The sequence below is a fragment of the Papio anubis genome, chromosome 6 (genome assembly GCF_008728515.1).
Source record: "Papio anubis isolate 15944 chromosome 6, Panubis1.0, whole genome shotgun sequence".
NCBI classification, from domain to species: Eukaryota; Metazoa; Chordata; class Mammalia; order Primates; family Cercopithecidae; genus Papio; species Papio anubis.
Genome location: NC_044981.1, coordinates 89,790,722 through 89,817,448, shown reverse-complemented (window position 1 = coordinate 89,817,448; position 26,727 = coordinate 89,790,722). Strand labels below are relative to the sequence as shown.

The 26,727-nt window shown below is 34.1% G+C and overlaps 1 long non-coding RNA gene across 1 annotated transcript in view; it reads left to right on the top strand.

Moving 5' to 3' along the window:
* Nucleotides 1-26,727, top strand: part of LOC110743131 — a 42,173-nt gene that overhangs the window by 12,593 nt on the left and 2,853 nt on the right. The window contains exon 2 of the long non-coding RNA XR_002521660.2: nt 24,247-24,344. This is a non-coding gene — a long non-coding RNA (uncharacterized LOC110743131). The remainder of the gene's footprint in view (nt 1-24,246; nt 24,345-26,727) is intronic.

Below are 26,727 nucleotides of genomic sequence, written 5' to 3'. Positions count from 1 at the left end.
CCCTCAGTTTTCATTTATCTGAGAAAGTCTTTATTTGTTCTTCGTTTTGAAGGATAATTTTGCCTGATGTGGAATTTTAGATTGGCCATGTTTTTCTTTCACCTCTTTAAATGTTTCACTATATGCTATACCTACTCATCTCATTTCTGATGAAAAGGTCATCGTAATTCTTATTCTTATGCCTCCACAAGTACAGTACTCTGTTTTGTTTTGTCCTGTCCTCTGATTTCTTTAAGATTTTCTTCTGTCTTTGGTTTTCCGCAGTTTGAATGTGGTGTGTGTATGTGTGTGTGTGTGTGCGTGTGTGTGTGTGTTTGTGAATTATTCATCTCAGCCTTCTGAATCTGTGCTTATTGTCTGTCATTCACTTGAGTAAGTTTTTGCCTATTATTACTTCAGATATTTCTCCTGCTTCATTATCTCTTTCTTTTTCCGGTATTACAATTACAATTATACATTGTACAAATGTATAAATTGTACACTGATACATCGTACAAATGTAAAATTACGTTATACATCTTGAAACTATCCTACAGTTCTTAGATGTTCTGTGTAGTTTTTTCTCTTTACATTTTATTATTTGAAGTTTCTATAAACCGATCTTCAAACTCACTACTTTTTCCTCAAGTGTATCCAGCCTACCTATAAGTTCACCAAATTCATTTTTTATTTCTGTTATAGTACTTAATTTTTATCATGTCATTTAGATTGCTTCTTATCGTCTGCATCTGTCTCCTTAACCATCTGTTCTTTCATGTTATATATTTTTTCTATTATATCCCTAAATATATTAATCATAGTTATTTCAAAATCACTGTTTAAAGATTTCAACATCATTGTCATATCTGAATTTGAATATGGTTGCTTTAGCTCTTCAGACAGAGGAATTTTTGTTTCTTTATTTTACCTTTCCATATTTTTTGTAGTTTTATTTTGTTGTTGTTGAAATCCTAAAATTTTATCCCAGTAATAGAAACTTATATAATCTAATACTTTCTTGCCAACATTTCTTTAAACAAATAGTTATTATTTAGATTAATGAAAAATAAGAAAAACAAAAGATTACATATTCCTTTTATGTATTTTTTCTTCAATTCTCTTTTTTTCTTCAATTTCTTTTTTTTTTTTTTTTTTTTTCCCTTTATGTAGAATCCAGTTTAGGGTGTTTAGGTGCTATAATAAGAGACAAAAAAAATGGTAGTAATAATAGACAAAAACTTTACAAAGTGAATAACAGATTAATAAAATACAAATCCAGAAGGCTGAGATGAATAACACTCTCTTACACACACATACACACACACAAAATTAGGTTTAGATGTTTAGTGTGAGAATTTGTGTTAATATGACTAAAAATTGACTATCTTTAGTGTTTGTTTTAGCTATATGTGCCATATTCTTCAAATTCCTCTAGTGTCCTTGTTTCTATTCTACCTTGACCTTAATCTTAAGTACTTCTCAGAAACAGCCTGTATCTATAACTCTTTCAGCTGTAACCCACGGTTATAGCAGATACTCAATGGCATGATGGTAAGGTGTGAGGAAGAAAAAAAGTTCTACAATGGTGAGATTAAATATACTTTCTTAATGGTCTGTGTCTCTAGGCTGTGACCTTTGCAAGCATCTTTTAATTTCTTCCCTTGGTTGCAGCCTTCCCAATCCATTTTCCTGAAGCCCTGACCCCTGTTGATTATGTCTACTCTTTTCCCCTTAGGGAAACCATGAATGTCAGAAAGGACTGAAATGGGAGAAATGATCTGCCAGCTGAAATAAATCTCAGGAAATATGTTTCTCCTTGGGGAGCAGGCCTTTTATTAGAGAAAAACCTCTGAGAAATAATGATTACTGATCCCCTTCTCCCGCCAGAGCCATGAGGACAACTTTCTTAAATCTTCACCTTGGGAACAAGGTGGGGCTACTGGAGGAAAAGCCCACAAAAATGTGCCACACCCCCCCCCCCTGGGATGGGCACGGTGGCTCACGCCTGTAATCCCAGAACTTTGGGAGACCAAGGCGGGTGGATTACCTGAGGTCAAGAGTTCAAGACCAGCCTGGCCAACATGGTGAAATCCCGTCTCTACTAAAAATACAAAAATTAGCCAGGTATGGTGGCACATCCCTGTAATCCCAGCTACTCGGGGGACTGAGGCAGGAGAATTGCTTGAGCGTGGGAGGCAGAGGTTTCAGTGAGCTGAGATCGTGCCACTGCACTCCAGCCTGGCCCACAGAGGGAGACTCTCTCAAAAAAAAAAAAAAAAGGTGCACCCCCTTGTGAAGCAGGTTCACTTTCACTTTGTAGTGGTTACCAACTTGTCTGAGTGAGCTGAACACACTCACATGCAACAAGTTATTTGAAGTATATTTGTTTTTGACAAATAAGGCATCAAGAGACAACAAAAGCCTTGGATCATTGAAAACCAGTTGCCCCAAGACTTAGAAAGCCTCCTGGGGCAGACACAGTCTCAATGGCATGTGCCCCATTTATGCCACAGATAAGAAACCCCAAAAAAGCCCTAGTACGTACTATTCTTTTTTTAAGACTTTAATTTCATTTTCTTTCTTCTAAGGAAACTTATTTAATAATTCCTTTAGTGTGGGCCTGTTGATAAGAAATTATTTGTTTTTGTATAGCCACATAAGTCTTTATTCTACCCTATTTTTTGAAATATATTTTTATTCCATGTAGAATTCTATGTAGTCTTTTTTTCTTCTTTTAGTGCCCTAAAAGAATGTGTTTTCTTACTTGTTTACAATGAGCAATCTACTATCAATCATCTCTTTTATTTCTCTTTGTATGTAATGTGTCTTTTTTCTGTCTGTCTTTAAGATTTTTCCTTTATCATTGGTTTTGAATGATTTGAGGATAACGTGCTTAAGTATCATTTTATTCAGGATTTTTGTACTTGAGCTTCGCTGAACATCCTAGATTTGTGGATTTATAGTACTTTCATATTTGAAAAACAGTCATTATTTCTTCACATAATTTTCTGACCTCCTTTTGGTGACTTCAATTATTGTTTCATAGCTCACCATTTCTCTTTGTGTTATTTGCATTCTGTGTTTAATAATTCCTATTACTATGTCTTCAGGTTAGTTAGTGTTTTCTCTTTGCAATGTTTAAACTGATGTTTATTGAATCTAGTGTATATTTTCTTCCAGATATTGCACTTTCATCCCTAGAAGTTATATTTGCATCTTTTTACGCTTTATGCTTCTACAGAACTCTGAAAATAAGAAAAAAATTAATGTCGTAATGTCCTACTAGTACCTTTGACAGTCCAGGATCTTTTTTTTTTTTTTTTTTTTTTTTTAATTTCCATAGGTTATTGGAGAACAGGTGGTGTTTGGTTACATGAGTAAGTTCTTTAGTGGGGATTTCTTAGATTTTGGTGCACCCATCATCCGAGCAGTATACACTGCACCCTATTTGTAATCTTTCATTATCACCCTCTTTCCATACTTTATCCCTGAGACCCCAAAGTCCAATGTGTCAGTCTTACGCCTTTGCATCCTCATAGCTTAGCTCCCATTTAGGAGTGAGAACATACAATATTTGGTTTTCCATTCCTGAGTTACTTTACTTGACTGATTTTTTTTCCTATTCACGGATTCTTTCTATGAGCATTTTTGCATGTCTTGTAATTTTTTATTGGATGACATACATTGTAAATTTTAAAAATTGGGTGCAAATATTTATATTCCTATAAATATTGTTCAGTGTTGTTTTGTGGTGTAGTTACATTACTTGGTGGTAATACTCTAATCCCTTCATGAAAACGTGAATGGTTGATATGGTTTGGCTGTGTCCCCAACCAAATCTCATCTTGAATTCCCACATGTTGTGCTAGGAGGTAATTGAATCATGGGGGCAGGTCTTTCCCATACTGTACTAATGATAGCTAATGATAGCTAACAAGTCTTACAAGATCTGATGGTATTATAAGGGGGAGTTTCCCTGCACAAGTGCTCTCTTTGGAGTTTCCCTGCACAAGTGCTCTCTTTTCCTGCTGCCATCCATGTAAGATGTGACTTGCTCCCCCTTGCTTCCACCATGATTGTGAGGCCTCCTCAGCCACATGGAACTGTGAGTCCAATTTAACCTCTTTCTTTTGTAAATTGCCCAGTTTCATGTATGTCTTTATCAGTAGCATGAAAATGGACTAATACAATGGTCTTTTAAGGTTCATCATGTTAGATTAGTGTTTAGTATAGGATTAAATATTTCCTAGTACTGAGTCAAGATGTTTCTGTGTACTCCACATATTGCTCCAGGAATTTTGAGATATTCCACCCTTCCTGGTAGGAATAGGCCCTATTTCCTCCCCTTTGTCAGTGTTAGACTCTGTTTTCTTAAATTTTTCACATGGTTATTTCCTTGACCTTGGGTAGTTCCATCAATGTACTCACTAATTAGCATTCTTCTAAACACTCAAAAGGACCCCTCTGTAGATTTCTGGAATTCCTTCTCTGCAAAGCTGTCTACCCTCTGGTGCTATGTCTTGCTTTATTTGTTTGTGCATTCATTTTATTATTATTATTAGCCTCTTAGATATCTCTGAACTAATTGAAACTGTGGATTGTTGGTTTTTATTATTTTCTGAATAGTCTTAGCCATTACATCAAATATTTCTTCTGACCTATTTTATTCTCCCATCTTTCTAAGATCCTAATCACAGATATTAGATTGATATTCTGCTATATTGTCTGGTTGATTATGATAATGACTAGTGATGATTTTTACTCTTTTATTTCTCCTTGGGTTTCAGTTTGGATAATATCTATGGACCTGTCTTCAAATTCAGTGATTCACTTTTCAGCTGCATTCTTACTGCTTGTAATCTGTAAAAGGAATTTCTCATACACATCTTCTGTATTGTTCCTGTCACTCAATTCTTTACCATGTTAACTAAAGTTATTTTAACTTTCCTGTGTGATAGTTGCAATATTTGAGTCATAAATATTATACTTAAAGTGAATATTATATATTTAGTATTTCTAGTATATCTTATATGAAAAATTATATAAACAACCCCGTGTCTTATGAGCTGTTTATGTTCTAAAATAACACTGTCCGGTAGGATTTCTGCAACAATGAAAATGTTTAGTATGGTAGCTACTAGCCACTTGCAGCTAGACAGTATGTAGATGGCTAGTGAGACTAAGGAACTGAATTATAAATTTTACATAATTTTTAATAAATTCATGTAGCCACATATTGCTGAGGGCTACCCAAATTGTACCAGTACAATTCTAGGGTTTATCAAATCTTAGGACAGTCTTATTATTTTCTATTAAAAAACACTACAATTTAACACGAATTACTCCCCCATACACTAGGATACATACAATAAAAATGCTGTCAAACTCTTAATAAATCTATCAGGTGAAAGGTCATACAACTGAGAGTTTATCAATCACAGTCAATAATTTTTCATGTGCATATCTAAAAAGCATTCATGACTACCAACAGACTATGCTGAATCAATAAAGGTAGACTGGTAAAAATGTTCAGATAATCAAGTACTTTAGTTACCTATATTTTTATGAAATAAGTCCCTGAGGGATTATGGGGCTTCTTCCATATAATACAATATGTGTAAGTTTAACAAAATATGAAAATTTGAAAAAAGAGACAACCCTATTTCACCACTACACTCAATTTTGACATATTTGTAAATAATATCATTTTCCAGTACAAAGAGATCAAAATTGGGAATTAGAAATGGGCATCTTGACTTATTGTATACCTCTCTTGACATCAACTCTTGAATGGCATTTTCCTCCTGCGTCAATTGGAGACATTGATTTACCTCATGCTGTTGCGGAGAGTAAAATGAGTTATGAATATTTCAATAATTATGACTCCTTTTTGTTTTGTTTTGGTCAGAACAATCCCCAGGAATCTGACATTATAACTCAATATAAATATTGACAACGTTGAGGCCGGGCACAGTGGCTTACACCTGTTATCCCAGCACTTTGGGAGGCTGAGGCAGATGACGAGTTCGGAAGTTTGAGACCAGCCTGACCAATATGGGGAAATGCTGTGTCTACTAAAAATACAAAAATTAGCTGGTTGTTGTGGCGGGCACCTGTAATCCCAGCTACTAGGGAGGCTGAGGCAGGAGAATTGCTTGAACCTGGGAGGTGGAGGTTGCAGTGAGCCGAGATTGTGCCACTGCACACCAGCCTGGGTGACAGAGCAAGACTTCATCTTGAAAAAAAAATATTGACAACATTGAATATTTACTTTTATTTGTGTATATTATGGACATAGTACAAAATATTACATATGCCTTTTAATTACAAAAGCTCGCATCTATATGACATTACCTCTAATATTGACTAAGTCTCATTTAAGTTCCTTCTCTTATTAATCATTTATAGACAGAAAATTTAGGATATGTGATAGTAAGATACAATTCAGATCTTCATGAACTGAATCTATTTGTCAGTTTGCAGATTTGTCCCATTCACCCCCTACTGTTCCCCTGCATTATTTCAACTAGATGAGATGGTGTACAAACTACTGATAATTTAGCAAGCCGATAATGGATGCATACCATTTTAACATTACAGCAGGGAGTCCTTGCCTTGCCTTTTCAGTTCACAGCATTGTTGCACAATGTAACACCAATTAACACTTAAGTGATAGAGTTTCAGTTCCTAGGTAAAAACTGAAAATCTTTCTTTTATACCTCTGTACTGGAGCCTGCATAGTTATGATATTTAATCAGCTGAAAGCCCAGGGCACACACTTGTAGTCGTGTTATTATTTATAATTGAATGCAGTACTGCTGCTGTGGCAAACCTTATTGGCATCATTTGTGTAAGGTTTAATGGTTTCTGTTACCGCTGTTAGCTCCTCACTCACCAGGCTATTCTTCTATAATGTAGCAGAGTATTTTAAAAGACTTGTTTGTGACTGAAGTCAATGGAGGGGAGGAGAAACAGTAGTGAAAGCTGACACAGAACAATTAATTTCCAAAAATAAGCATCATTCTTCTCTAATCCTGACTAATTTTCAACCAACATGATATTATGGCTCAGAAATGATAAAGAGTAATAAACCAAATATCTGTTTTGAAATTTAAAGAGGTTTTAACATCTCATCTAATCTCTCTCACACACACACACACACACACACACACACAAGTATGCAAATGCAGAAAGTAAGATTTTACAAATCATATTCCAGACAGCTGGATTTTGAAACTAGTATGTGCTAAATTCTTGACTAGCCACAACAGTGACCGTAACTGGACTCACACACATGCATGCACACACACAAATATCCGAATGCAGAAAGTAAGGTTTTATACATCATATTCCAGAAAGCTGGTTATTGAAACTCGTATGTGCTAAGTTATTGACTATAGCCGCAACAGTGACTGTAACTGGACTGCTTCTAGCACGGAGATTGGCATTACTCTTATGACAAGGTACATTTTGTATGACAATAGTATTACAATACAATAGTATCCCAAATAGACCTGCAAAAGTTTCTCTCAGTCAGTGCACATTAAGTACTTACACAATTATATCTTTATAGGAACACTATAAGATAATTTTTATTAGACAAAAATAATGGACCACTACTGAGGTAAATTTCACAATTATAATATAATAATGCATGTGTTTTGTCACTTCTTCCAGTATCTTTTCCTCTGATTTTAATTCTTACATTCTCATTTTGTTTTCCAAATGTGCATCTGATTGTCTCATTTATTGATTTTCCAAAACACACAATTCACTAAGCTATAGCCAATATTTTGGGGATGATGCTTTGAACAGGATAACTTGAAATTTATTTAAGCAAATTCCATAGCTAAAAATCCTGCCTCCACAGAGTTCACATTCCCCTGTGAATATCCATTTGAGACCCGCTATCATTCTCCTGTCCAACTTCATGCCAGTGCAACAAAGAATCACTAAACTAGAACCAAAATGATTGCCCTACGATTTCCACGTGCAATGTGCTTGAGCCGGAAATCTATGGCCAAAAGAAAACCTAACCTTCTCTCTTTTCTGCTTGCTGACTTCTCCCTACATTTTGACACTCAAAGCTACTGTAAGAGACTATGGTTTTTACTACTGCACTAGTCCTTTTATGAAGGAAAAGCTGCTTTAAGAGCAGCTGCTGTTTATACATCTGAGTAGTGATTTGGGAAATACAGTAATATAGCTGAGTTTGCTCCATCTATAATTTTAAATATCACATAAACAGCAATAGTAGCAAACACCTACAGTATAGATGTGAGGATTAAATGAATTTGCACATGGACTAACCCATTCATGTTTCCTGGTGTATTGCAGATACTTTTAAATATTAGTTTTTTTCTTTTATTCTGCCAGCTAGAGAACAAAAGTACGTGTTAGTCTACATATTCTACCCTATTTTGTGATCTACAAATTAATGGTATTAGAAAGGAAATAATATTAGGAAATCACTGGATGGGGATTTAAATGATATGGAGTTGAAATTCAGATATGCTACAATTAGCAGACTTCCAGTTTTCACAATTCTCAGGGGTTAAGAGTAGATGAGCTAATAATTGAAGGATTATTTTATAATTTTAGAGAGAATTAATTGCAAAGTAGTTTACTCTTTTTAAAGTACTAAGAATTATATGATACAAATATTAGCTTTTAATTTATTTAAGAGATTAAATATATTTCCCTGTGAATTAATATGATATTAAATCTAATCTAAGATGTTTATAATTATATGCAGTGCTTTATCCCTACCTTCATCATGAATGATGAGTTAACAAGAAGTTAACTTTGTTTTCACTAGCTCGAAATTTCAGGATGGGCATAAAAAATGAAATATGTTCGAACTGGACTAAGTAATTATGACTAACTGATGTTATTTATCATTATATGTGCGATTGACCAATACCTACTATCACTGTGTTTAAGTATGAGAGCCAATTACAGAACATAATTCTAAAAAATAAAAGAAAAAAATGATATTGCACATATTTGTTTGGGTAAAGAAAGTTATATGTGGAGGCTTAAGTTCATTGGGGCAGATAAGTGCAATCATGTCTTATGCTCAGTAAGCTGAGACCCGAAAGTGCTTGGTGAACAGCATTAATACTGACCACTTTATGATATTTTTAAAAATGTTTTCAAAAATTTTTAGCACAACTTATTTTTCCACAATAAAAAAAAATGTTAATAATGATAGTCTTATATGCTTTGGGCAAGTTGCATATTCTTAAAATTCTTTAGAATAATTTACATGATTTCATGTAATATCTGATTGTTTTGTAATATATTCATTTTGGGAATGTTATTTATTGTTTAGATAATATTTTAATTTGGAAGAATAATGTTTTATTAAGAAAATTACATAGTTACATCATTAAAAACTATTACTATACGTTTGTAAAGATTAAAGATTGTTCATGATCTAATGTAATCTTACCATACTGATTTAATTAACCATGATTTACTTTTCTAACATTATCGATATTTTTCCTATTTTAAAAAACAATCACTTTCTGTTATATGAGTCAAAATTCTACTCCAATTATTTAAATATACTTTAAATAATAGAATACTTATTGACCATGAGATGGTTGATGGCAAAGGTTCTCAGCTGGTTTGGGGGAGAACGTTTTCCCCAAGGGACATTTGGTAAAATCTGCACATTTTTTATTATTTTAACTGGTGAGGGGTGTTGCTTGTTTCTGATAAGGGCGAGGAGGGTTTCTAAATGTCGTGCAATACACAACATGGTTTTGGGTTGAAAGATAAAGCAATAGATGTTGAAATACCAGAGAACAACTACAAACAGTCCCATCTTGAGGGGCTTGGAGGGAAAGGGGGGAAATAGATACTCATGTTCATTAAAGCTAGAATCTTGGATAAGTACTAGTGAAGTTACTGTCACACAGGAATGATTGTCAGGGATAAATATGATAGTATGCAGGGAGCAGGGAAGAAATATCTTAGTTTCTCTCCTGTCTTTTAAATTGCCCATGCTTTCATTATCCAAACCCAACTGAAGCTGGCTGTCAAGGGAACCTAGGGTGCTCAGGGTTCTTGGACTGACAGCAACATAGAAAGGGTAGAGAATGAAGCTAGAATGGTAGCAAATAGAGAAAAACAGCAGACCTATCTACTTTAGTTTGATTTTTCATCATGCTGTCTGAATTGACTTGGTCTTCTTTAAAAAAAAATTGCAAAAAATGAATTTTGATAAAACTGTTTTCCTTTTTATCTTTAGGATATTGTGTTTCCACTGATACACTAAAAAACAAATGAGAAATTTGAGAAATTCAAAACTTATATTAGAGCCTAATCTTCTCTTTCTTTTCATAAAAAATATTTTACATGAAAATTTCACAGTTTGAGATATTTGAAACAGTTGTTTCCATTCATATTTTTGTTTAATATATATTTCTTAGAAAAAAATGTTCTCAACTAATGGCTTATAGCAATTAACCCTGTGTGGGAGTCTAAGTTTTGAGAAACTTGCAAAATGTTATTCCTTGTAATCTAGCTATATTATAGAGGCCGATTTTAATGTTTCATTTTTGCTCTTAAAACTGGACCCCTAACTGGGGACTAAATTAAAATAAGTCTTTTCATATATGGCTCCCACTGGAATGTAAATTACAATTTTAAGATTGCTGGTTCTCATCACCTGTCTTTGCTATTTTTCTATTACAGCTTCTAATTTTCATATACGCTATTAGTGTGTTTTAGATATAATGAGAAAAGGATGGCCAAAATGGAATAAGATTTAAAAGGTAAATCACATAGGTCAGATCAGCTTCTGTCTGCAGGCTGATTGGATGTACTTTTCAGCAAAGACACGTATGGAGCTTGTCTTTTACTATTCAAACTACAGAAGTGAAATATTTTGCTTTTGATTTTGTTTCTCTGTTTTCAAGGGAGACTTTCAGCTTGGAGATTGAACAAATAAACAAGAAGTATTGAGGCTAGAAACAGATCTGGCTCTTTTTTAAGTTTTGATTAATTTCTTGCTTTAGCTCCATTTCACAATGGTATCTCAATAGTCTTAAATGTGGACTATAGCAACGCTCCTTAAAGTATGATCCACAAAAGAGAAGCAGTATCACCTAGGACACTGTTACAAAGGAAAGGTCATGGACACTACCTCAGACACCCTGAATCACAGAGTCTCTTGGGGGTAGGATCCAGGGGTCAGCATTTTAAGAAGCCTTCCAGATGATGCTGATGCAGGCCAAAGCTTGAAAAGCTATGCTAGAGGACTTATTTAAAACCGAAGTTCTTTAAAATGATAATAAAGTGTTTAATTTCTGAACACATTGCAGATATCTATAGTTATTTTCATTTTAAGTTTTCAAAAGTCAAATATACTATAAACAAGTATTTGAAAATTGTTGACTAGTTATGCTTATTTTTAAAATATTACATTTTTGTCACTAAAAATTTATGACAAGACTTGCATGCGACTTCAGATTTGTCCCCAAATTGCCCCTTTCTGGAAATAATATAGGCTGATCAAACATAAAAATGATGACATAACTGAAAAATGACTTTGGGAAGAAATGATTTGAGGTCATTATACTCCCAATTCTTCTGATGAGATTGATATGAAGTTATCAAAAATCAAAACTTTACATTAGCTGATTTTTAAGAAGAATTACCAGCCTTCAATAAAAGTATTTATTGATGTAGAATATCAACTTGTTTGCAATTCCCACACAGGGAATAAAAAATAATCTATTAAGACAGATAAAGCTAAGTAGTATAATTTCTACACATAAAATTAGATTGCCGCAACTATCAAAGTAAAAAGTAACCCCAGAAATAAAAAAAATTTGAAGTCAATATAAAAAATAAAATCCATGTTACTGTACTGCAAAACAAAAAGATAAAGTCTCTGCCCTGAAGGAGCATTTGAGCCTATTTTATAATAGAGACATCGAGTTTCTGTATTACTAGTCCAGTCTATCGTCCATAATGTTCAGGTTTATTCTAATTCTCACTCTGCAAAATTATATGGACAAATGGCTAACCTACCCAGGCTTTAGTTTTATCATCTATAACAAGAGAAAAATGATAGTGCCTAATTTATAGGGTTAGTATTAATATTAATCTATATAATGCATGTAAAGCATTTCAGAGTATCTGGCTCTGCAAAATAAACAATAACCATCGTTAGCTCAAATTTCAAGAAATAAGTGAATAGATGGCTTTCGTTATTTTGTTCTCAACCATTTTATTTCTCCATCCAATACTTGTGTTATGTTTCTTTCTGGCCACAAACCGGTTAATAATCACACATACTTGCAACTAATCCAAGGGCACTTCACAGGAGACCAAGGAAAAAATGTTTAGAACACTTTTTTCAGACACACACACACAAATTTGCAAAGCACTTACACATTAAACAAGCCATTTTAGACTCACTTTTCCTCATCCTATATATCTTTTCAAAAAGATAGTCTTTGCAATGCTATGTTCTAAATATGTTTCAGCACTTTCCCCATCTCCACTACTGCTAACATGATCAGATGGCCTCTCTTTCTCAGTTTAGTATCTTCTTGATGTCTATTCTCCTCCTTACCACTCTATTAACGTGTCCATTTAAGAGCAAAAGTTCTATATCTTTAAGGAAAGCAAACTGCGGCAGGAACTAGGCATTCTAGGCAGTCTCACTGGAAAGATAAATAAATGAGAAAGATATGAAGAGAGTCATATCCATATAATTGATTTTGAAAGAAAAGAGGTGTTTAAGATGGCCCTATTAATTAGCATGTCACAGTTGTAATTAATGACTATCAAGTTCAGGTGAATAGTCTTCACCTAATTGTTTATTGAATGAAGAAATGAGTTAGTAGACAACAAATATCACATTATTTTGCTTTTCCTCCAAAATGGTACATTTCAAACTATTCACTCTGAACGAACAAGAGGAAGAGAAGTAGAAAGATGAGTCCTGGTTTAACATATTTCAGCTAGAAATCAAGAAGACCACATAATCATCTGGACACATGTCATTGGAAACTAGAATGTGGCAACATGAGCAGTGAAAAAATGAGCATTACAAAATGGTTATATTTTTAATTTCCATAGTCATAGGCAAAGGTTAATTACTAATTACTACTGGGAGTTAAATAATTTCATTTTAATATGTATCATTTTCAAATTCTATTTACCACTCTATCCTTGACATCTAGCAGGGTGCTGGAAAAGGACAGGGGCTCAATCAGGTGATTTTTCAAAGATCAGAGGATGAAAGGTCTGTATAAGTAAGTGCATGTATCTCTCACAGGAAACAAGCCAAGCTATTAGATCAGACCAAAGAATAATTTCAGTGGCATTCCATTCCTAGAACTGTCCTCCACTGAGTGGCTCCACTGGGCTGTTTTATCACAGAATAAGAAGTCATTAAGGCAAGTCACTTAAAACCTTTGAGAAGCAGATATGGCCAGCTGATCTAAGAAGAATTTTTCAACACAGGCATTGGAAAATAATAGAAAAATTATCTTAAAATCTAAACTATATATCACAGTGCCCCATATAAAAGATAAACCTGAGGGAAGCCTGAACTTATATGACAAAATACCCACTACTGAAATTTACAGAGGCCTTTCATATGAATTATAATCAAAGAAGACTCTGATGGGTCCTAAATTTGACCAGAATGGCTTGACACCAAAGTATAGACACTATGAATTAAATTTGAAGAGAGAATACAAATGTGTGAGTAGGGAAAGCTGAATAAGAATGCAACTTTTGTTAACGTGCTATCTATTCTCTGGTCTAAAGCACCAGAGAGTATAATCAATTGCCATATTTACAACAATATCTCAGAAAAGTTCTCCACGTCCTGACCTGATGAAACTTCAAGATGTTTCTAGTATCCTTTGGAAACATAGGCTGTTTTTGTAATTATCTTCCCTAAAGAGTTTCTCTAGCAATCCCTGGGAATGGGGGATTATTACTCATAATCAGATCTGTTACTTGTAACTTAATTTTTTTTTCTGCTCTTGTGTTCACTTTGTTTGCCAGCCAGCATCCTGCGATGCTCACTGTCAATGGCTATGCAGTACCTGGGCTAATCTGCTTTATTGATCTCTATGTTCTTTTTCATTCTCAACTTCATCATGGACACTCCTCGTTGTCTATTCCTTGGCTTTTTCAGATAAATTCTTGGGCCAAAAATGAAACAATTCTTTAGTTGATACCACCTATTCGAGGGGAGTCAGATCAAAGAACAATTGGACATGGCTCACATTGTATCAGAAATATCCTTAATTTTGCTGTTTAGCCTGATCTTTCTGATCCAGACAGCCTCAATTCTTCAGTTATACTTTTCCTTCTAAATTTTCCATTCTCTCTCCCTATTTTCAGCTTCTGGGACACTCAATAAAGGAGATGAGATTAACTCTTCTCCCCATTAAATCAAAGGGTATCACTGTGTATATTTTAATATTCCCAATGTTCTGAGCCTGTTAAGAGGGACCTTGCTGTTAGTGATGAAACTGGACTTCAGAGGACCTATAGAGAGAACCATACAGGCTAGGTATTACATATATATATGTATTACAGTTATGTCAGAAGGGGCAGCAATCACGTCCTTCTTCACATGATGGCAGTAAGGAGAAATGTAGAGTGAAGAAGGGGAAAAGTCCATTATAAAACTATGACATCTCATGAGAACTATCATATATATGTGTGTGTGTGTGTATATATATATAAATATATGTGTGTGTGTATATACATATTTAATTTAGAGAAGCTCTGACAAAGCCAATATATTCCCACAAATTGGTATGTTTTGGCTGTGTCCCCACCCAAGTCTCATCTTGAACTGTAGTGCCCATAATCCTCATGTGTCCTGGGAGGGACCCATGGGAGGTAATTGAATCATAAGGGTGATTACCTTCATGCTGTTGTTGTGATAGTTCTCCTGATATGTCATAGTTTTAAAATGGACCTTTCCCCTTCTTCACTCTACACTTCTCCTTGCTGCCACCATGTGAAGAAGGATGTGTTTGCTGCCCCTTCTGCCATAACTGTAAGTTTACTGAGACTTACCCAGCTGTGCTGAACTGTGAGTCAATTAAACCTTTTCCTTTTATAAATTACCCAGTCTCAAGTAGGTCTTTATTAGCAACCTAAAACAGACTAACACACAAATAAAACTCTTGTAAAAATAGGAATTTTGAGCACTGATACAGAAATAATTAGATTGGATGCTAGAGGTAAGGAGATAGTCATGGTTATTTAGTGTAACAAGTTACACTCAAATGAGCTTTTAAATCTAAGGAATAAGATCAAGGATGAAACAACTGAGGTAATGAATTAACTGTTTTTGTAGGTCAACAATGCTTGAGTATTGGCAATGCAAAAATATTTCTGTTGATTTCACTTGTGGAAAATAATTCTGAGGTAGTAATTTTATTACTCCTTTTTTAACCTATACTTTAACCCTAGGGAGTCATAGACTAAATAAATCATGCACATTGAAGTTAAAGACAAAATTAAATTTGCCAAGGTGTTAAAGCAACACAAAACAAATCACGTATGTAATTTTAAGTTGTGTGGCAACCACATTAAAAATGAAAAGAAACAAGTATTATTAATTTTAACAATATAAGATATTTAATATGTCCAAATGTTATTAATATACCCCCAATGTTACCATTTTATCATGTAATCAATACAAAAAAATATGTTTTTTTCTAAGCTTTTGGAATTTAATGTGTATTTTTACACTTACAAATATCTCAGTTTGGACTAACTACATTTCAAGTGCTCAATAGTTTTATATGGACATTGGGTACTCTATTGAAAATTCAGCACTAAATTTTTGAATCTGTCTTTGATATATTACATTGTACTTATGTATTTTTAATCTCTCTTTTAAGTCAAAGTCATAATTTTTAAGCTGAACTAATTTATCAAACATAACATATATTTCCACAATATATTACAAATAGTATCAATGTGATGCCAGGAGTATTACACTTCAAAATAATTTTAAAAAATAATAAATATGCTTTAGGTAAGTGTGTTTCTGTGCTTTTTGGACAAAATTCATAAAAGTTTGAAAAAAATATTTGCACAAGCAAAATATAGAGTAGACTACAGTCTGTTTACACATCTATTTAGCTTTCAGTTCGTGATGTACAGAGAAACTTTTAGTCTGAACTTAAAATATATAAGAAAGCAGCTATAGGCTAAACTTAATTTAACATGGCATTCCAGAATAATAAAAAATATGAAAATAATATGATAAAAAGTATTACTTTAATAAAAGCCTACTTATTAAGTAAATAAAAGTCCTATTAATAAATCATGGGGTATAGTAATTGATTTAACCTGGAAAAAAAATAATTTTAATATCAATTGACTTAATTTAATCTAAAAACCTATGAGATCACCAGTTCACTGTGCTGTGTAGAGATACAGTCAGAGCACAGATCTATGAATAGTTGGTGAACAAAGACATCAGCTACATTTTTTTCTGCCTACATTAGCAATGCTGATCTTAGCGAAGGTCACACAAATTATCCCTATTTGATCACAGCCATCTGGCTAGTGATCTCAACTAAAGATTTTTAGATACGCACAATTCCTTGTGAAATTGGATTAAAACCTTTAAGTAAGCCTCAGAGGGCATTGCTAAAAGAAATCTCTTAACTCAAGTGCCGGAACTAGGCAAAAGGGTCCTTAAACTAAGATCCTTGGTGATGTCCAGCATTTTGCATAGCATCAGCAGAGGCTGGGCTGAAGGATCCATGAAGCAGAATTTTTTAAAAAATGTTTAAGAGATACTGGCTAGAAAAGATGCTGTTAGTACAGTGGTGGCTGAAGGACCAGAGTCCTTCTAATTCTGTTTAAATGGGAGAAGCTATTATGTTTCATTTTACTTAGGGCGTCTCACTGTTTTAATTGCCAGTCACCATTCCTCCCAGTAATTTCTGATAGGGTCACTACTTTGGAGAAATGGAGAGGAGTTTAGATACCCTAAAAGCTCATTACTATCAGAAGTTGGTGAAGTTTCTTCTACCTGCTTATTTGCTTAAAAGCTGAAAGTAAGTGGCCCAACCACGACACAATGTTTTAATTTTACATTAACAGAGCTCAGGTTGGCTTTGCCACTGTTGTGACATACGAGAAACATTGTGGGAATTTTCTTGGTGTGACTATGTGTTACTGAATTTTATAACTTTAAAAAATATTTTCTGGTTTTAACTTAATTTGCAACATGAAGAATACCAGACATAAAATAGTACAATAGTTTGCTAAAAACAATTAGCAAAAGTATTTGTGGGTGAAAGTGAAAACAAAATCAATTTCATTTACAAAGAGAGAACAACGTACATGCATGGCTATGTAGTTAGGAAAACAACCTCAATTTAAGTTCACTTTAGTCATCAGTTTGAATTAGACTGTTATAGAATGTCATGATTGTGTGGGGCCTAAACTAGTCAGGCATAGGAATTATTTGAAAAGGTTTTAGAAATATTAATTCTGAGATTCTGAACAAGATACTGATATGGCCTTAAAGTTTCCCCAGCTTGACTAAACAACACAGATTTATTTCTTTCTGACACCAAGCCCCTCACCTCCATCTTCTTAAAGCATTTACTCAATAAAGCTTGCAATTATAAATGTTTCCTCTGCCTCTTTTAGTTAACGTTCTTTAACTTAGGAATGTCTTTACAAGGACCTGAAAACCATTCCTTTGAAATGCAATAATCAAGAAAGTTAGTGCCCCTATCTTTTAGTCTCATGGGAGAGAAGATTTAGATAAGTCTCAATTAGCAAACACAGATGGTCTGATCATATGGACCACTACCCCTACTGTTGTCTTCCAGTGCTTTTCCACTAGCTTACCCCAGAGCTTCGGAAGTCTCCTGCCTTTTGTTTTAGGGAAGATGAGTTCAATTTTCCCCCTATTATAATGTTTTTGAATAAGATTATCCTGTCTGTTTAACAAGCTCAGTGCAATTTTTCCTTGACAGTACTTTAAAAAGTTAGCTGATCTCACAGCTCTCTACTCTTCTGTCTCTTAACCTATTGAAATGAGCATGAAATCCTACTAAAAGTAATACATCAAGGTACAAATAGCATTTGCATAGAACAGTAACATTTAACTTAAAATCAAATTAAGAACTCAATCCCATTTGTAATAGCCACACACAGAGAAAATACTTAGCAATACTTTTAACCTAAAAGGTGGAGGTGGAAGATCTCTACAAGGAGAACTACAAAACACTGATGGAAGAAATTGTAGGCGACACAATCAAATGGAAAAATATCCCATGCCATGGATTAGAAGACTCAATATCATTAAAATAACCCGACTACCAAAATAAATCTACAGATCCAACATAATTCCTAGCAAATTACCAACGTCGTTTTCCACAGAATTAGAAAAAAACAACCCTAACTTTCATATGGGACCAAACGAGAACCTGAATAGCCAAAGAAATGCTAAGCAAAAAGAATAAATCTGGAGGCATCACGTTGTCTGACTTCAAATTACACAGCAAATTATACAGTATAGTAACTAAAACAGCATGGTAATTATATTAAAATAGGCATGTAGATCAATGGAACGGAATACAAAACTTAGACATAAAGTTACATACCCACAACAAATTAATCTTTGACAAAAATAAACAATGGGGAAAGGAAAACCTATTCAATAAACGGTGCTGGAAAAATTGTCTAGCCATAGGCAGAAGAATGAAACTGGACCCCTACCTCGCATCATATACAAAAATTAGCTCATGAAATTGAAAAAAGAAATCTTAAAAAAACTTTCTCTAAAAAAGGTGTAATTTTTTGCATTAGAATTGATAATCAAACACCGAGTCTTCAGAAGTGATTTTCAGCAGTGATATATATATATATATATATACACATATACACACACGCACATATATATATGTGCATGCACCTCACTCACGCACATACATGCATTTTTATATTTTGACTTTGCCTAAGTTGATTTCAAGAATAAAATTATGATAGAAGTAGTTTTTCCATAGCCTTAAAATTGAAAATAACAACTACAAAAAAAAGAAAAAAAGAAAAACCTTCACTTCCGTTAAAAAAAGTAGCAATGACATCATTTTAAAATTTAAGTATAATAAAATGCAGATTGAGTCATATTTACAAAGAGAAGTAATGAAACAAATGCCTGGAATCAATGTGTACTGTCATAGTACGCTTGGGATGCACTAACAAAATAACAAAACTGGGTGGCTTATTAAAAAACAAAAATTTATGTCTCACAGTTCTGAAAGCTGGGAAGCCCAAGATGAAGACTCAGTGTCTCCGAAGAGCCCACTGCCCAGTTCATAGAGGGTGCCTTCTTGCTGTATACTCACATGATGGAAGGGGAGAGCTCTGATCTCTTTAACTCCTCATACGTGCACTAATCTCATTCCTGAGGGCTCCACCCTCATTACCTAGGCACTTCCCTAAATCCCACCTTTCTCATATCATCACATTAGGAGGCAGGTTTCAACATAAATATTGTGGGGAGACACAAACATTCCATCTATAGCAGGTATTGAGTACGTGTGACTATGGTGAGTTGTCTCATTATATTTACATTTCAACTCTTTAAATGTAAAATTTGTTTCTTTGGGTAATTGCTGTCTGAATATATGTTTATTGCCACAATGAGTTGATAGGTTAGCAAGTCTGTGGTACATGATTTAAAAGTGAAATATGTGAAGATTATTTCAAGTGACTTTTTAAAAACTTTCTATATGAAATATTCTTTAAAATTAAATGGTTAAAATATGGATTATAAAATAGAAAATTTCAAATTGAAGTAACATCAAAACGATTCATAGTGTTTGGATATCCAAATTTTGTTGTGTGAGAGAATTGCCAGGGAGCTTTTAAAGTGCCAAATGCTCCATCACACCTGTACAACCGTTTGACTTTGATCGCATGATGAAAAAAATAAATACTTTTAAAATTTGCTTTAAGTTAGTTTTGTTATTATGTTTTGAAGGATGAAAATGAAAATAAAATTCTGCCTATTCTATTCTGTACTTCCAAGCTGAGTCTCAAAAGTGACTGTCCAATCTTACTATTTTAGTTTGAACTTGTCTGATGATTACATTCTTTTTCAAACGATTTATTATTATTATACTTTAAGTTAGGGTAAAAATAACATGCAGGTTTGTTACATATGTATACTTGTGCCATGTTGGTCTGCTGCACCCATCTACTCGTCATTTACATCAGGTAGAACTCCCAATGCAATCCCTCCTCCCCATGATAGCCCCGGTGTGGATGTTCCCCTTCCTGAGTCCAAGTGATCTCATATTGCTCAGTTCCCACCTAAGGAGTGAGAACATGCGTGTTTGGTTTTCTGCTCTGTGATAGTTTACATAAGAATGATGAGTTTCCAGCTGCATCCATGTCCCACAAAGGACGCAAACTCATCCTTTTTATGGCTTACAGTATTCCATGGTGTATATGTGCCACATTTTCTTAATCCAATCTGTCACTGATGGACATTTGCTGATTCTCCCAAGTCTTTGCTATTGTAACAGGCGGCCAAAGAGGCATGTGCATGTGGCTCCTATAGCATACCCTATAACTTTTGGGTATACCCAGTAAAGGGATGGCTGGGCCATATCTAGCTCCTAGATCCTTGAGGAATCGCCATACTGTTTTCCATAATGGTTGAATCCAGTTTACAATCCCACCAACAGTGTAAAAGTGTTCCTATTTCTCCACATCCCTCCAGCACCTGTTGTTTCCCAATTTTAACAATGACTACCTGAATCAGTGGTGATGGTGACTCATTGTAGGGTTTTGATTTGCATTTTGATGGCCAGTGATGATGAGCATTTTTTCATATGTCTGTTGGCTGTATAGAATGTCTTCTTTTGGAGAAATGTCTGTTCATATCCCTTTGCCCACTTTTTGATGGGGTTGTTTGTTTTTCTTGTAAATGTGTTTGAGTTCTTTGTAGGTTCTGATATTAGCCCTTTATTTGCATGAGAGAGTAGATTGCAAAATTTTTCCCATCTCTGTAGGCTGCCTGTTCACCTGATAAGGTTTCTTTTTATGTGTAGCTCTTTAGTTTAATTAGACTGCTTCTGTCAATTTTAGCTTGCTGCCGTTGCTTTTTGGTGTTTTAGACATAGCCTTGCCCATGCCTATGTCCTGAATGGTACTACCTAGGTTTTCCTTAGGATTTTATATGGCACAGGGTCTGCCATTTAAGTCTCTAATCCATCTTGAATTAATTTTCGTATAAGGAGTAAGGAAAGGATCCTTCAGCTTACTTCTATGGCTAGCCAAATTTTCTCCCAGCATCCATTTATTATTAAATAGGGAATCCTTTTCCCATTTCTGTTTTTCTCAGGTTTGTCAAAGATCAGATGGCTGTAGATGTGTGTATTTTTTTCAGATGGAGTTCCTGCTCTTATCCCCCAGGCTGGAGTGCAGTAGCAGGATATGGGCTCACAGGCCCACTCCGGGTTCACGCCATTCTCCTGCCTCTGCTAGCCCCAGAAGCTGGCACTCATGGGACTACAGGCGCTGGCCACCACGCCAGCTTTTGTATTAGTTTCCACCGTAAGTAGCCAGGATGGTCTTGATCTCTGACCTCGTGATCCGGCCCGCCTCGGCCTCTCAGTGCTGCTGAAGAAGCGAGCCACTATGCCGGCAGAAACTAAGTTATATATTAAGAGTAGAGAGTGATCGCCTACTTATTTCTTTTTCCCTATCCTGCATGAGTGTGGTCCTTTATACTGTATAATATGGACAAAGCAAATTGACTATCATACTGCGGATAAATATCATTAGACATGATATACATACATATATGCACTATGGATGTTATAACTGGTAGATTCTGAAACATCTGGGTAAGCAAGAAGACCATGCCGACATGTTTATGCAACAGCTGATTAACCATCTAGTATTTGTTAAAACAACCCCTATTTTTTATTTATGTGTTCGTAAAAATAATTGACCCTTGACTCAGGGCATCAATCATGATTTCTCCAAGCCAGTCATTGTTCTAGTCAACAAATTATTTAGATTTCATCTGGTCCATCTGGTCCAGAAATGGAACCAAAAGAAACTTAGCTGCTTCTGCTAAATTTTCAATAAAATAGATTTTCTTTTGTTTCTGTGTGTTGCTGTAATGCATATGAGTCCATTTTGAGTCAATGACAATATAAGAATAAAATGAGGTTAGCTGAGGAAGGTGGGGAATAAAAGGCCAGTCCATAATTAGTCTTTTTCCCAGACTTCTATAGGATACATATTCATATTATGTAAGCAATATTTATTTGAAATTTCTGGAATCATCCAAAACCATTTTATCAAGCAGATAATTTAGTTGTTTGTAATAACAGATCTCGTGTTAGTTAATGAAAGTCAATACTGCTGTCACAAATATTGATGTACAAAGATATAGAATGAGGAATAAGAACTGTCAGAAGTTATCTTGGCGTAGACTGCCGACTAATTACTACTATGGTTACAGTCCTATTTCCATTTTCTGAGATATGTAGACCCCACCTTTGGAATGTGCCTCCATTAAAAAATGGCAAATTATTTCATCTCACTGCTATCTTGTCCTATTCATTTTGATCTAATAATTTCCTATGCTTTTTGTGTATTCTCTTCAAACCATCCACTATTATGTTCAGGAAATTATTTTAAGTCTGAGTCACTTTATGGTATTCTAACTATTCTCAGTGCCATTATGAATCTATCCCTAAAAAATAATTTTATGTTATTCTGTTCAGGAGGGAACATGCACATTTGGTATATTGTGTCATGGTGGGATTGGGCTTGCTGTATTCATCATCCATATAGTAAACGTTATGCCCAATAGATAATTTTTCACTTTTCCCTCCCAGAACCTTTTCTCCTTTTGGAGTCCCTGCACCTGTTATTTCTATCCTTTTATGTCTATGTGTACCCATTGTTAGATCTTCACCATACCTGTTTAGGGCCAATGTCTAAAGAGTTCTTAGGGTTTTCTTTCTAGGATTTTAATAGTTTCGGGTCTTACGTTTAAGTTTTTAACCATCATTATTCTTTTTTTTTTGAGGCAGAGAGTCTCACTCTGTCGCCCAGGCTGGAGTGCAGGGAGAATGATCTTTGCTCACTGCAACCTTCCGGTCTGCTTATTCTGCCTCAGCCTCCCTTGGAGTAATTGATTACAGGAGCACGCCACCAAGCCTGGCTAAATTAGAGCTTTAGAGCCAGGTCACCATGTTTGGTCAAACTTGACCCTATGGTCCGCCTCAGGCTCCCTCCCAAAGTGTGCTGCTGCTCTTATTGCAGAGTAATCTTATATTTTAAAGTTATTACTTCCACATGCATTAAAATTTTTACTTGAAACTATTATTGCAAACATTAACTTAATTACCTAAAACATAAGTGACCTAAAATATGGAAGATCTATTTTGTACTTTTTTTTTATTGACTCAAAATTTAAATGTTATAATATTAGACTCCTATTTATTCAAATATCAAACCATGTATACCATCCTAGAAGAGACCATTAATTTTTCATTTTTTGTGTAGTTTACTTTCATCCATTCTTCAAACATTTAGAGGATGTCTACTATGCATGAGGTACTGTATTTGCCAATATGTAATTGACTGGGCAAACTAGAATGAGTATTACATATAGTATATATATATAAATTCTAGTTTCATATGTTATATAATATATTTCACATAATGTATATAATATGTGTAATATATTATGTATATTATATACTATTATATATAATATATAATTAATATAAAATACTAATGTATATAAATATATTACATGTACACAACATGTATAATAATATGTAAGTGTATATATCATATATGCTTTATATGTGTGTATATACATATTATTCTAAAAAGAATAATATGAAGCTAACCTAAAAGAGTGGTCAACATGGCAAATAGTCACCTGAGTTGGTAAGTGAGTCGGTATTTGAGGTGACTCTTAAAAGATAAAAATGTATGGATAAAGTAACTTAGTGGACAGACGTTCTAGTAACTTCAAACATCAAAAGGAAGGAACATGTACAAAGTTATAACAGATTCATCAAAAGCTAGGCTAAAGGCAGCTGAGTTGCTAGGTGTTAAAGTAGTTAATTCAGACAATAAGCCAAAATAACAGTAACTGTAAAATCTTTAATCAGTTAATGTGATTGTTTAAGCAAGAGGCTAAATAGAAGAAAGCATTGACTCTCTAAATGTTCTATTTTTTTCCCCATGGAGTAATACTGGGTGAAGATCAGGTGGATCAATGCCACATGGAGAATTCTCACTGCCCAGGGAGCTGTGAACAAAAGTTTCTTGCTACTTTACGGTCCCAGGTATTGGGGGAGAGTGGGGAAAGTGCTAAAAATGGAAAAGTACTGAATGCTGATTCAGAGTAGAGACCAAGTGTTTTCAAGGTCCTCCAATAAAGAGACTTCCAAATGCAGATTCTGAAAGTGGTTATGCATAAGACCATAACTGGCCAGTGAGTCCTGAAATGTTGGCTGCACTCTCTTCAGGGCCTGCAATATCTTGGCTGTGCACCAAATCTGGTGTGAGAGCAGCACCTTTCTCCCATGAGAACTATTTAGGTCAGTGCAAAAGTTATTTAAAGTAATGACAAAAACCACAATAACTTTTGCACCAACCTAACCAAGTTAAATTTTGTGATAACCTGGTGTCTGGGCCTAACAGATTACACATAGTTTTGAACTAGGAGCTGAACTTCTCAATATCCAGAACGATTTGACTACACAAGATCAGATGGATATAATGGAAGACAGTATTAGAGAGCCAATTTTATGAACATCATGGAAGGTTTTCCATGTCATGTCATACAATCTGTCCTTAATTGTATGGAGACTTTTGAAGAGATTTTTCTCTAATCTTAGAAAGATAATGCCATCTTAATCATGAACATATATTGAAAGGTTTTAGCAAGTAATTGAACCAAATATGTTTGGAATGTAGGAAGAGTAGTACAAGATATGATTAGAAATATAAGGCAACATTTAAAGAATGCTATTTACCAGGAGGATATTATAGTGCTAATTTTGTATACTATTAGTAATATAGCCTCAAAATTATAAAACAAAAATATACAGAGAAAAATATCAAATATGCAGTGGAAAATATTAATACTCCTTTTACAGAAACTGATGGAACACCAAAGAGTAAGTAAGGATATCAAAATTTTGATTGATCCATAAATGTAAACATAGATTCAAAACATACTAGCAAACTTATTATGTTATATAAAAATGTGCATTGTAATTAAATTTGTGTTTTCCAGAATTATGAATTGGTTTAACATTTTTGAAAATGAATCAGTGTAATTCTTTACATTAAGGGAATAAAGGAGGCAGTTCACATTATTAGCTCAATACATGGAAAACTTTGATATAATTGAACAATTATTAATACAAAACTTTAAGCGAACTAGGAAGACATTTATTCATCAATCTGAAAGGGGATAGAAAAACATATGGATAGGTGACTTATATAACTACTATCCCATTTAATAGTAAAATGTTTTAAATAAAGTTAAATCTTTTCAGATTGGAAATGAGTTAAGAATGTCCACTATCACCATACCTTATTAGAAATCATAGCCAGGGCAATAACACAGTATGACGTGGGTGATGACAAATAAATAAATAAAACTACCATTATTTACATTAATTATGAAAATCTAAAATTAAACCTGCATAAAAATTTAAAGTTTATGTTGGCCAGATTGATGAATACAAGGTCAATATACAAAAATCAGCTCATTTTTATTAAACCATTAACAAGCAATTATACATTAAACTGAAAAAGAGTGTAATCAGCAATAGCATAAAATTTGAAAATATAAAATCTAGAAATAAACCAAATGAAAGATACTTATAAACTCTTCAAACACATTTCAAGCATTATTGAACACATTAGTAAACACATAAAATAGAGGGATATATTATATTTATGAAACAAACATTCCATGAAATCCCAATAAAATCTCATAGGTTTCTGGTAGAAGTTGACATGCAATTAGAAGTTATCTAGAAATGCAAAGGGTCATGAATATTCTATAAATACTTGTCAAGGGAGAGCAAGGTGGGAAAAATTCTTTATTGGACATTGAGATTTATACTAAAACTATACTAATTAGGGGAAGAAGGCAGACAATCACTCAGGTGTGAAATCCAGAAATAGTAGGTAGCACAGGCCAAAGTGGCATGATAAACAGTAGAAAAGTGTGGCATTTTGAATAATCCATACTTGGTCAACTGAATATACACGTGGGCAAATAAATAGTAATATTAATAATAAATGAACTTAATCTGTATCATATACCCTTTACAGAAATAATCCCAAGCACCTTGTGGAAGTAGCAAAACAATACTTCCAGAAGAAAATGTAGAAGAGAACATCTTCATAACCTTGAAATCATGATGTATTTAAACGGTTAATCATTGAAAGACTAACAAATTACTCAACTGGATTACATGAAATTTTTTAAATTGATTATTAAATGACATTATAAAAACAAAAAGAAATGATGGAGTCTGTAAGTGAGAAAAAGGAAACTATGGAGAAAATGTTTAAGACAAGAAGGTCATATTGGAATATTTAAAGATCTATAATTTCATAAGAAGTGGTAGGCAAGCTAAAAGAAAGTAGACAAGAATTTCAGACAGGCATTGTCCAAGAAGGATATCCAAATGGCCAATATACTTA